Source organism: Neomonachus schauinslandi, chromosome 16, assembly GCF_002201575.2.
Source record: "Neomonachus schauinslandi chromosome 16, ASM220157v2, whole genome shotgun sequence".
Classification (NCBI taxonomy): domain Eukaryota; kingdom Metazoa; phylum Chordata; class Mammalia; order Carnivora; family Phocidae; genus Neomonachus; species Neomonachus schauinslandi.
In genome coordinates, this window is record NC_058418.1 from 2,421,033 (window position 1) to 2,433,784 (window position 12,752).

General features: G+C 51.6%; 1 protein-coding gene across 4 annotated transcripts in view; it reads left to right on the top strand.

Moving 5' to 3' along the window:
* The window catches only part of LOC110573734 (zinc finger protein 787), a 182,790-nt gene that overhangs the window by 147,393 nt on the left and 22,645 nt on the right, over positions 1-12,752 (top strand). The window lies entirely within an intron of this gene.

Consider the following 12,752-nt stretch of genomic DNA (forward strand, 5'->3'; position numbering starts at 1 on the left):
TCCCCTCTCGCTCACCTCACTCTCTCAGACGAGGCCCCCCAAGCCCCCCTCACCTCGTCGCACATGCGCACAAAGCTCACCGGGACTCCATGCCCCGGCAGGCTTTGCGCCAAACTCATCCGTCCCCCTCCCCCTAATACTCAGATACCGAGGCGTCCGTTCCGCCCCCCCTCCGCGCCCCACCGGCCTCACCTAGAACTACATTTCCCAGGAAGCATCGCGGCAAAAGGACGCTTCCCATTGGCTGCTCGCCGTGACGAATCTCTCACGCCCATCTCCAAATAGTTCTGAACTACACTTTCCAAGGTGCATCGAGCACGGCCAGCGGCCTATTAGCCCAGACAAACAAGGCCTCTCGGCGCGCCAGGCTTTGAACTACACTTCCCAGAATGCCTACAGGGCTTCCCATTGGCTCGCACGCGGGACGCGGGCATGCGCAGACGTGCCGACGGGGAGGCCGCGGCAGGGAGAAGGAGGGGTCATGGCGGCGTTGTCCTGAGACAGGTGGAGGTTGGACGCCGGCGGGCTCTCGGGAAATAAAATCCCCGGGCCGTCGGGGTGGGCAGGCGAGAAGGAGGGACCCCGCCAGAGTTCTGCGCCAGTCGGGCCTGCGAGTGTGTCTTCTTGCGCGTTTCGTCCCCTACTCCGTTCGGGCGGCGCTGGCAGGGTCCAAGGTGGGCGCGCACTGGGACCCGCGTATCTGGGGCCGGCCTGGGCGCCCTGGTTCGGCTCCTCCGCCGTGAGCCTGGCGCCCAGCGTCTGGCCTCAGTGTCCCCTCCTGCGTGAATCGGGAGAAGGTGCTGCCGGCCACACGTCATTGGCGTGCTCCCATCGGACAGGGCAGCTGCCTCAGTTTCCCCATCTCGGAAACGGGAAGAGTTGGTTTTCAGAGCAGGAAGAAATCTTAAGAGAGGGGCCGAAGCTCTGTGTCTGAGGACGGCTCACACAAGCCGCGTGCGCCCGGGCGCCCCGGAGACGTCGCCCACCTCCCCGTTCGTTTGCTGCGGTTAGTGGCTGAATCGGGACTCCTGCCGGGCCCACCTCTCGGCCCCCTCCTCCCTCCTGCTTCAGGAGTTCCAGCCACCGCGGCCTCCTTTCTGCTCCAGGAACACAGCTGACCTTGTTGGCACTCACATCCGTCGCCCACTTGACATCGCAAACCTATAAGGTGGGCAGGAGCTTTTGCTCCCAACCCCCAGCAAGGAAACGCTTCTTCCCGCCTACTCGCCCCAGAGAAGATGCATCTGTCATTCGTCCAGGTGCCCGGGCCAGACATGGAAGCGTCGCCCTCCTTCTACTCCCGTCAGCCCCCACATCCAGTCCACCAGCAGGTCCCGTAGGCGCTGCCTTCGGGGTGGTCACAGTTTGTCCACTTCTCCTGATGCTGTCGCCTGGCCTGAGTACCCTTGACCTCTCACGTGAACAACTGCATCAGCCTCCCTAGCGTCCTGCCGCCGTTCTGGCCTCCTCCCACCCAGTCCCTTCTCTGGCAGCCGGAGGGATCATTTTTGTGTGTGATAAAATACATGTAAAATTTACCATTTTAACCATTTTTAAGTACACCGTAGAGTGGCGTTAATAACATTCGCTGTGGTGCAACATTCACCACCATCTATCTCCAGAACTCTTTTCCTCTTGCAAAGCTGAAAGTCTGTCCATTAAACAACTCCCCATTCTCCCTCCTGCCCCCTGCCCCAGCCCCTGGTACCCCATATAAGTGGGATTAGGCAGTGTTTGTCTTCTTGGGACTGACTGATGTAGCACAATGTCCTCTGGGTTCATCTATGATGTGGCGGGTGTCGGAATTCCCTTCCTTTTTAAGACTGATTAATAATTCATTATATATGTATATCACATTTTGATTTTTCCGTTCATCAGAGAGTTCTTAAATAGGAACATGTCACTCTTTTGCTTAAAATTCTGCAGTGCAAACCCTTGACTCTGGCCTGCAAGATCCCACATAATCGGACCCCTTCAGATCCAGAATTCCTGGTAAATTTTACATGTATTTTATCACACACAAAAATGATCCCTCTGGCTGCTAGAGAAGGGACTGGGTGGGAGGAGGCCAGAGCGGTCCGATTATGTGGGATCTTGCAGGCCAGAGTCAAGGTAACATCATACATTCCTCAGGTAACGTCATACATTCCTCAGCAAAATGGTGCCTTGGTGCAAATCAGAAAAGGTTGCCCTCAGAAGGACTGTGGGCCTGAGCCAGGGCATGGGTGCAGCAAGTAGATGGAGAGCAGGATTCAGCCACCTCCTCCCACGCGGCCAGGTACTTGTAGGTCGGGTGTGAGGATCACCCCAGCCCTCAGCCCAACACCACTTTCCTTCAGACGTGATCACTGTGCTCCATCACAGTGGCCCAAAGGTTCTGAATCAGGTCCCAGACAAGCCACAGAGCATCACCTGGGGGCTCATTAGAAATGCAAATTCTCAGACCCACTGAATCAGAAACTCTGGGGGTGTTGGGCCCAGCACTTTGTTTTAACAAGCCCTTCAGGGGATTGTGATGCACGCGCCAGCATTCTTGGGTCTGGCATTCAGCAGCACATTAGAATAGTCACCCCTTCACAGGGTCCTTGGGCGGCTCCCTGTGTGAATACATGCAAAGCACCTAGATCATGCCTGGTAGAGACTAAGGAGCTGATGAACATTAGCTTTTTTTTTTTTACTTTGCCTACAGTTAACATAACTGATAAATGCAAGCCCAACCCAGTTGCAAAGTTGAACACCAACCCCTCACCCCCCACCCCGGTCCCATATAATAAAAACAGCTTACTTTACCACAGAATGTTGTCTACTCATGCCTTGTGCAATTCATGTGTAGGGCACCTATTCTTTTTTTTAAGATTTTATTTATTTGGGGGTGCCTGGGTGGCTCAGTTAAGCGTCTGCTTTCTGCTCTGATTAAAAAAAAAAAACACAACAGAAGAAGAAGGGCCCCCTGCTCCGTTGAATGCCCTCCTGGGGCCATCTTGAGATTCTTAACTCCTTTTTTTTTTTTTTAAGATTTTTATTTTTTGACAGAGACAGAGAGACAGCAAAGAGGGAACACAAGCAGGGGGAGTGGGAGATCTTAACTCCTTTTTAAATTGTTTTAAATTATTTTTAAAAGATTTATTTATTTAATAGAGAGAGAAAGTGGGGGGGGGGCAGAGGGAGACAGAGAATCCTGAAGCAGACTCTCCACTGAGTGCAGAGCCCAACGTGGGGCTCTATCCCAGGACCCTCAGATCATGACCTGAGCCGAAATCAAGAGTCAGCCACTTAAGGGACTGAGCCACCCAGGTGCCCCAACCCCCTTTTTAAAGCATGGAGCTCTGCATTTTCATTCTGCAGTGGGCCTCACAAATTAAGTAGCCATTCATGTCATATATACCACCTTGATCATCTGTGCAGTGCCCACATACAGCGCTGTTTCTCCAGCATTCGAGTGCACTATAAATATTGCTGAGGAATGGAAAGAAGGAATGACTCCCTGGATGTCCTCCTTCCACTTCTTCACCTGGTAACATCATACATTCCTCAGCAATCCGTTCAGATGCTGCCTCCTCCAGGAAGCCTTCCCAGACCACTCCCACCCCAGTAAATCTGGACGAAACTCCTCATCTGAGCTTCCACAGTGCCCCTTCTCTCTCCATCTCGTGCTTGGACTACTTTTTGTATCTGCCCTGCTTATCCTCTGGTGAGCAGCTCAATAACAGAGACCCAGTTGTTGCCAGCTCCCAGTTTGGGGCCTGCCTCTGAGTGAGTAAATAAGGATTGAAGGAAAGTGGTTCTTACTTTACTTCCCAGGCCTGAGGGCAAAAATTCTTTTGGCAGCAAATTTGGCCCATATCCTACCAAAGCTTTTGGACTCCTTTGTAGCACCACTATAATTATTACTCAAAATAATAATTAACGTTTTCTCTTTTGTACGGTGCCTTAAAGCAGGGAGATCCTCCAGGGTGGGGAGGGGATTTGGTGCATGCCTGGGTGTCCAGCCCCCGGCACCCTGAGGCTCAGGTGATGTTTATTGGATAAACGGGTGATGGATGAGTGATTACAGAGCCAGCCAGCCAGTCTGCACCCCCCAACGAGGGCCCCTGGGGGCTGGATTGTGAGTGTGAGTCATCTTCACCAGGCCTCAGGAAACACTCGGGAATGAATAGTTAAATTATGAATGAATTGCTTAATGATGGGCACACACTGCCTATTAAGTTATTCCACCCTACGCTCTCTCTGTGGGACGGCAGAACAGATCAAAGCATCAGCCCATTTTACAGTTGGGACAAGTGAGGCTTCCCCAAGAGACAGAAAGAGAGGCATAAGACCGAAGTTTCACAACCAGCAGCGGGTGTGGTGAGCCTGGTCTTCTGTTCTGTGGCCCTTGTGTGGCCCAGGCAGCAGGTCTTCAACTGGCCGGCAGAGCCTGGACAGGCAGACGGTGAGCAGGGCCGAAGGCCCAAGGGACCCAAGCCGACCTTACCTGCCAACCCAGAGAATTCCCTGGAAAGTTCTGCCCAGCTCTGTTTCCACACATCTGCCCAGAGCAAACGCAGCTTCTCGGCGGAAGTGAGGGCCACGTGTCTTGTCTCAGGAGGTTGGAAGCCAAAATGACCTCTCCTGCCTCCTTATGGCTAGAGTTCTGGGGGTGAAGTCAGTTAGATGCACTGGGGTAAGAATCGGAAGGCCAATCAAAGCCACCAGAACCGCCTGCAGTCAAAGTCAGGCTGATTGAAGGTTCTGGAGGACTGGTCCCGGGGGAGCCTCAGGAAGCCTGGAAGGTTAGTGCAGGGCAGGGTGGCCAGGGGCTGAGGAAGCAGTGATAAAGAATAGGTGTCACTTGCGTGTCGGGGGCATTCAGGATTTCTGCGGTCATGCTGTATTAGTCTGCTGGAGCTCCCATGACAAAATACTGCAGACCTCGGTGCTTACAAGGCAGAGATTTATTCCCCACCCCCCAGTTCTGGGGGCTGGAAGTCCAAGATCAGGGTATCGGCAGGGTTGGTTTCTCACAAGCACTGATTTGGGGCTAACAACTTTTAGCAAGTAGGCCAATTCTCAGGTATGGAATCCATATATAATGAGGATCAACCTTTTAATTTTTTTAATAATTTTTAGTTTCATTTTTCAAGAGAGAATTCCAACCAAGCTTGAAAATAACACTCTTGGGATGCCTAGGTGGCTCAGTCAGTTGGGCGTCTGCCTTTGGCTCGGGTTGTGGTCCTGAGGTCCCGGGATTGAGTCTGGCGTCAGGCTCCTTGCTCAGCGAGGAGCCTGCTTCTCCCTCTGCCTGCCGCTCCCCCTGCTTGTGCGAGTGCTCTCTCTCTGACAAATAAATAAATAAAATCTTTAGAAAAAAATTAAAAATAAATAAAAATAACTTGTATAAATTCTTGTATAAATACGAAATGCAGATCACTGTGTGATGTGGGTTTTCCCCAATGCCACTTGCCCTGGGATACTGAGGACCTCATGTGCTGTTTTGTGCCATTCCTCAGACGTCTACTGAGATTCAAAGGTTCTCCCTACAGCTTCGGGCAGCCTCAAGGAGGAGGGCTGAGGATTAGGCCCCGGGCGTCTGAGTCGGGGGCAGTGCCCCTCATGTTCACTGGGCCCTGCCCTCCTCTGGCCCCAGGAAGACGTGAGATCAGATCAAAACATCTGATGTCCTGTGATAATACCAGGAAAAACTGCCCGCGATAAATACACCGTTATTTAAAACTTGAATCCTGCAGCAACAAGGAGTGTTTCTCATAACCTTACACCCACTTGGAATTTATGATGAACTTTTATGGCTCTGAGAACAGTTCGCTGCCCGAAGAGGAAAGTGAACAGGTTTTGCGGTTTGTTTACACCAACCCATACCGCTTACCGCCTCTTGTTAATTTTCTCTTCAAGCAGGTTTTACTTGAAATGGATGAAACCTAGGGGGTCATAATATATTTTCCTTGTTAAACAATAAAGTCATCGCATGCGTTTAAAATCAAGTTTATTAAAAGCTTTTTGGCTTTGTGGAGGTTTTTGTTTTTTTTTTATTTTGGTTTTTTTTGCGTGTTTTGTTTCGTTTTTGGTCATCTTTTTCCTCTCTGGGTGTCAAGAGTTTTCGGAGACAAAGCTCAGCGGGTCTGCGGGGAGGCTGGTAGGCTGGGAGGACAGGACAGAGCCTGGTCCAGGAGCTGTGGAAGGGCTCAGTAGCTGCTCTCAGATCCCCGTTCCCACTTGCTGCATGGTCTTGATCATACTTTTGGACGTCTCCGAGTTTCAGCTGCTTTGGGGCCAAACTTCTGTCCTGCCCCCTTCAAGCACAACCATTGTGAGTTTGAAGAGGAACGTCTTTGAACACATGAAAGTCTTGAGTGCCTCCACCAGCACAGAGCTTCTCCAAATTGGGTGAAGAGGGAAATGGGTACCAACATGGCCTTGGGTGTCAGACAAAGCTAGAGTTAGGAAAGCAGCAGGCTGGCTTGGGGAGTGCAATGCTCCCCTCCTCTGTCGCCAGTTTTCTCCTGCATGAAATGGAAGCAGGGATGGTTTCTATCCACAGTAGTCAAGATGCAGTCAGCTGCCAGTCCTGGAAACTTGATTCCAACTCGCTTAAACTCAAGGGAGGATTTATCAGCCAGCAGGCAAGTCCTGAGGAAGGGACCAGCTCCAGGGTCACTTTGATTCAGTCACTTAAAGATATCACCAGGAGGGGCGCCTGGGTGACTCAGGCCATGATTCCAGGGTCCTGGGACAGAGCCTGCTCAGCGGGGAGTCTGCTTCTCCCTCTGCCCCTCCCCGCGCGCTCCTTCCCCCCCCCCCCCCCCCCCCCCCCCCCCCCCCCCCCGCTCATGCTTGCGCACATGCTCTCTCTCTCTGTCTCTGAAATACATATATACAACTTAAAAAAAAAAATGTCACCAGGGGCTTGTCTTCTCTCCCACTCTCTGCTCTGCTGGCTGTGGTGTGGATCTGTCTTCAAACTGGCATCCCCTGACGTGGGTCCGTGAGCGAATGGTCACGAAAGAATTCTTGAGATGTTTTCGGCGCCAAAAGGTGTTTTTATTATAGTGCAGGGACAGGATCCGTGGGCAGAAAGAGCTGTGTGTCGGCTGCATGAAGCTGGTGTTTATAAGCTTAGTGCTCAGGGAGGAGGGGATGTGCAGGGAGAATTTGATTATAGATGTCTCCTTCAAATTTCTACTCATAAAACTACTTTCACAAGATTTCTCTGGTGCTTATCATTCAGTTTGGTATTAACTATGGGTGGGTTGTACAGACAGTCATGAGACCCTTTAAGAATGTAGCAACCAGCACGTATTTGATCCTTATCAGGACTATGCAGGTTATAGGTCAGCCTTCTGGGCTAAAGGTGAACATTTTTCTGCTTCTATCTCTCATCATCCCTCATGGTGGCAAGATGACTTGCCACCATTCCAAGCATCACATCCTGTATTCCACCATCCGGGAAGAGAGCCAGGACAAGCTTATTTGTCAGAATCCCACTGAATATACTTCTTTATCACACCGGCATGAATGGGGCTACATCCTACCCAAATATAGAGGCCACAGGACATGATTTTGCTTTGATTAGCTTGGACCTAAGGCAGGTGTTACTCCCACTTTTTAAAATCCAGGGGTGGGGGCGCCTGGGTGGCTCAGTTGGTTGGGCGGCTGCCTTCACCTCAGGTCATGATCCTGGAGTGCCTGGATCGAGTCCCGCATAGGGCTCCCTGCTCAGTAGGGAGTCTGCTTCTCTCTCTGACCCTAACCCCTCTCATATGCTCTCTCTCAAATAAATAAATAAATAAATCTTAAAAAAATAAATAAATAAAAATAAAAATAAAGTAAAATCCAGGGGTGGAACTGTCCCCCTCCTTCCCATGCACCGCCCCCCCGCCCCCCCGCCCCTGAGATGCAAGGAGGAGGTGTGGAAATCTGGGGAAGCCCGTAGCGAGGAGGGTGTCTGGTATGCTAAAAGCACCCACAGCGTCCTCTACACAGGGTCACCAGATTTAGCAACTAAAAATACAGGATGCACAGTTCCGTTTGTATTTAAGACAAACCACAAATGATTTTTTTTGGATAAGTATCGGCACATTTTTATACTAAAAAATAACTCACAATTTACCTGGAATTCAAATTTAACTGGGCATCCTGTAGTTTATTGGGCGCTAAGTCTTTGCAAACTTTTTCGTGGGTGAGACTTCGCTTGTGGACCAGGTTAAAATGCACATTCTGACTCGGCAGGTCCGAGCAAGGCCTGGGATTCTGCATTTCTCACAGGGTCCCAGGTGATGCGGTGCGGCATCTGGAGGTCCACAACCTTGAGGAAGGGTCCACACGACCTCTTGGGGGTGAGATGGGGAGGAAGCACGTGGATTGGAACAATGCACTCAGCAATGAGTCCAGCCCAGGATGAAGACTCTAGATGGTTGTTCATTATCATAATAATGAGCATGGCAGAAGTGTGACCGTGTGCGTGTGTCTTTCTCTGTGACTCAGGGGACTTCTCAGTGATTGTACAACAGCAGCAAACTCTCTGTCCACTCTCCACACCGCAGTTGTTCTGGCTGAGGAGGTTTCATCAGGGGACACACGAGAGGGGATTGTCTAGGGTGGCAGCTGGTGCTTGGGCCCCTGCACCCCGCGTTTCTGCGAGCACAGCCGTGCTGCATGCTCACTTATCACCTCACCCAGCCCGCCTTCATTCACTCATTTCAACCCCGAATGAGGCTTGCGTGTGCACAGTGCTTTGGTCATGGCGACACAAACCCAAGTGGCCAAAATGGGGATTTCCTGGAAGGAGTCTGGAGGGACTCACTTAGTGGAAGGGTGAGCCGAACAACCAAACCTCACGGGGGGTTAGGGGATGCTGGGGGCACCTGAGCTCAGCCAGGTCATTCAATCCCCACCTGTCATCTCTCAGGGTAGGACGTTTTCTCCTCCGGCAGAGTGGCTTCCTCCACACAGTGGAGAAGCAAGGCTTCTCCCTTCCAGAGACAAGACTCCCAAGGAAGGGCACAGATTGACCTAGCTCGGGTCAGATGGCTCCCGTCTGCTTCCTTCTCTGCAAGCACGCTCCATTCTCTCTCCCTCTCTCTCTCTTCCCTCCCGCACCATCTTATTCATTCCCATGGCTTTCGATTCCATCTAGATGCTGAGGCGTCCCTGAAGGGTAGCATGGCCGTGGTGTTTGCTGCATCTGGAAACCCTGTGTTAGTTAGGTTAGAGGAACCTTCCAGAAGAAAGAAACACATATGGTTTAGTCTGTAATAAATACTGTGACTGGGGGTGCTTATGAACATCAGAAATGTATTGCACACAGTTCTGGAGGCTGGGAAGTCCAAGATCAAGGCACCAGCATGGTCACCTTCTGGTGAGGGGCCCCTTCCTGGTTCATAGTTGGCTTCCCACCGCATCCTCACATGGTGGAAAGGGCTAGAGATCTGTCCGGAGTCTCTTTTATAAGGGCATTGATCCTGTTCATGAGGGCTCCACCCTTGTGACCTAATCACCTCCCAAAGGCCCCATCTCCTAATATTGATATCCTGGTATCATTTTGGGGGGTTACATCTCAACATGAATTCTGAGGGGACATAAACATTCAGACCAGTGATATACATTATATATCAGCAATATACATTATAATGGCACATCATATTACACGCCTCTTTACTTTTTTTTACTTAGAAAATTTTTAAGAGTTATAAAATATACATAGCATAAAATTTACCGTTTTAACCACTTTTTAGTTCACACTGTTGTGCAACCATCACAATCCGTCTCCAGAACTCTTTTCATCTTGCAAAACTCAATCTCCAGACTCATGAAACACTCACTCCCCCTCCCCTCCTTGCTCCTAGCCCCTGGAAATCACCACTCTACTTGCTGTCTCCATGAACCTGGCTCCTCTAGTTACCTCATAGAAGCTGAATTGTCCAGCATTTGTCTTTCTGTCTTATTTCGCTTCACATTATATCCTCAAGGCTCACCCATATTGGAGTGTGTGTCGCAGTTTCCTTCCTTTTTAAGGCTGAATAATATATGTATAAACCACATTTCCTTTATTTCTCAACAGCCACTTCTTTCCATCTTTTGTGACTCATGCTGCTATAAACATGTACATGTACATGTACAAATTAGATACTTATTTCTTTTTTGAATTTTATTTTATTATTTTTTAAATATTTTATTTATTTATTTGACAGAGAGAGACACAGCGAGAGAGGGAACACAAGCAGGAGGAGTGGGAGAGGGAGAAACAGGCTCCCCGCGGAGCAGGGAGCCCAATGCGGGGCTCGATCCCAGGACCCTGGGATCATGACCTGAGTCGAAGGCAGAGGCTTCACCCAGGCGTCCCTAGATACTTATTTCTTGATGATATAACAACCTCGGGTGGGTGTTGGGCACTGGGTGAGATGTCTGTGGAGGGACCCAGTTTTCTCAGGGCTCTACCATGCCCTGGGACCTGGTTATTTTCTGCACCCAGCCAGCAGGAGGGAAGAGAGCACGGAGCAAGCATGCTTGTTTTTAAGAGCTGTGGCTTGGAAAAGGTCTGTGTCCCTCTGCCCGAATCCTAGTGATAAGTACCAATCACGAGGCCACACTCAGACGCCAAGACTGGTAACTGCAGTCCCTGGATGGGAAGAAGCGTTCCAGGGATGATTCTATACTTTGAAAGGAAAGGGCAGGTTTCTGTGATCACTTACCCATCTCTACTGCAGCCCCATCCTGTTTTGGAGACATGCCATCATTGGTTTGGCTGTCTGAAGAGGGACTCAAAATTATCAATGGTTTCAATCAGAGAGAAGGTAGTTTTCCTCACGAGGCACACAGAACCTGTTCTTCACAAAGCCATCAGGTGTCTGTCTTGCCCCTCCTAGCTTGTTACTCCACCATCCTCAATACGTAGCTTCTGTCTGGTGATCCAAGGTAGCTATCTCCAGATCTCACCAGCTTGGCCAGCTGGGAGGGCGGGGAGGGGAGAGAGAGGAAGCTGTGCCCCCCCCCCCCCCCCCCCCCCCCCCCCCCCCCCCCCCGCCATTGTAGACACACACTGAATGATCTGAGTCAGAGGAGCACAGATGCGTCTTATACTCAGCTCTCACGATGTAAAGGTCATACCCATAATAATTAATTTAAAAATTTTTACCTTTGTGGTATTTCTGAAGGTGAGACACAGGCATCTTACTATTTACATGTACGTTTCATACAGTACGCTCCCCCCCCCCCAAAGGATGTTATTAGATCAACAACGCACACCTCATGATTGATGCAGACTGAGATGTGACCCACACGGTGGCTGGAGCAGAAGTAATAATACTAATGAGTCTTACTGATCACTAGCATTTTCACTGAGACTTCACTATGACTCAGGTCCTGAATTAAGCACATTTGCACAGATTATCTCACTAAATTGAAGCTGTGAGAGGTGTCATTCAACAAGTGAACTGTGCATCCCCATCCTCCTGATGCCCAAGCTTGGTGACTCTCTTTTCTTTTCTTTTCTTTCTTTCTCTCCCTCTCTCTTTCTTTCTCAACAAAATTCGTTGTTTATATTTATTTATTTGTTATTGGTGACTGTTTCAATGAGGATGATCATAAAACGGTTATAAATAATCAGAGTAAGTCATCTGCCACTTACGTGAGAGCCAGCCAAGTGCAGAGCCGACAGTGACCAGAGGGACTTGGCCTATGAGGACACTATGGAGGACACTGAAAAGAGAGCTAACATTCAGCGAGTGCTTCCTAAGTGCCTACCTCACGTGGGGGAAGCAGGTGAAGCCCCAGCTGCTAGGATCGACGGTCCGCTGTGGGAGGCAGTATGTGGAAGCATGGTCAAACACTAGAATCGGGAGCGAGGCCGCGCTTGGAGCCCAGGCTCTGCGTTCTGGGCGTGGGGCTCTCGGCCTTGAACTCTGGGTCCCTTGTTATCTGCAAAATGGGAACAGGTTATTCATGGGTCCTAAAGCATGCAAAGCCCTCGCAGGCTCACAACGTGCTACTACCCCCTGAAAAAGGTGGGCACTGAGGCCAAGAGACGGGCAAGGCTGGAGGACAGGGAGCGCTCCTAGCTCCAAGGGTGGCTCCGACCCTCGGGGAGCTTCCCAGAGGAAACCTGAGTCCAGCTCCCCTCTCCGACCCAGGGAAGGAAGGGGCTGGCCGCTCGGAGTGGCAGGTGCAGTAAGCGAGGGCACTTGTGGGGCTTGCCTCGGGGGCAGCAGGATCCTCATCCTAAAAGTTCACCCCGGGACCGGGCAGGGCTCGTCAGAGCTGTGCCCCACAGCTGCCTCTGCGAGCGGACGCCGCACCCGCCACGAGCCCCGGCACGGAAGGGGTTACGATGATAGAGACGACCGGAGGACCTGGGGTGGCACGAGCGGCCCTCGCCGCCACTCTCCCCCACACCTTTCCGCCCCAGGCTGGCGCGGGGCGCCGATCGCGCAGGCGCGAGCGCCGGGCGCCGGGCGGGGCGGGGCGTGGGGGGGCACCTCTCGAGACACCCGGAAGTCTCCGCCTAACGGGCCGGGCCCGCGCCTCCTGTCCTGGAAGGGGGCGGGGCCCGAAGCCCCTCAGCGCACGGCGCCATAGAGCGGGGACGGAAGACCCGTGTCCTAGACGCGTCCGGAAGTGGCTCCCAGGGGCGCCCGCTCCGCACCATAGAGCTGGGGGGGCGGCGGCTGGGGGGGGTCGCCGGGCTCGCCTTCCTAGAGCGGGAGGAGGACAGGATCTATGGCGCCGTGCGCTGAGGGGCTTCGGGCCCCGCCCCCTTCCAG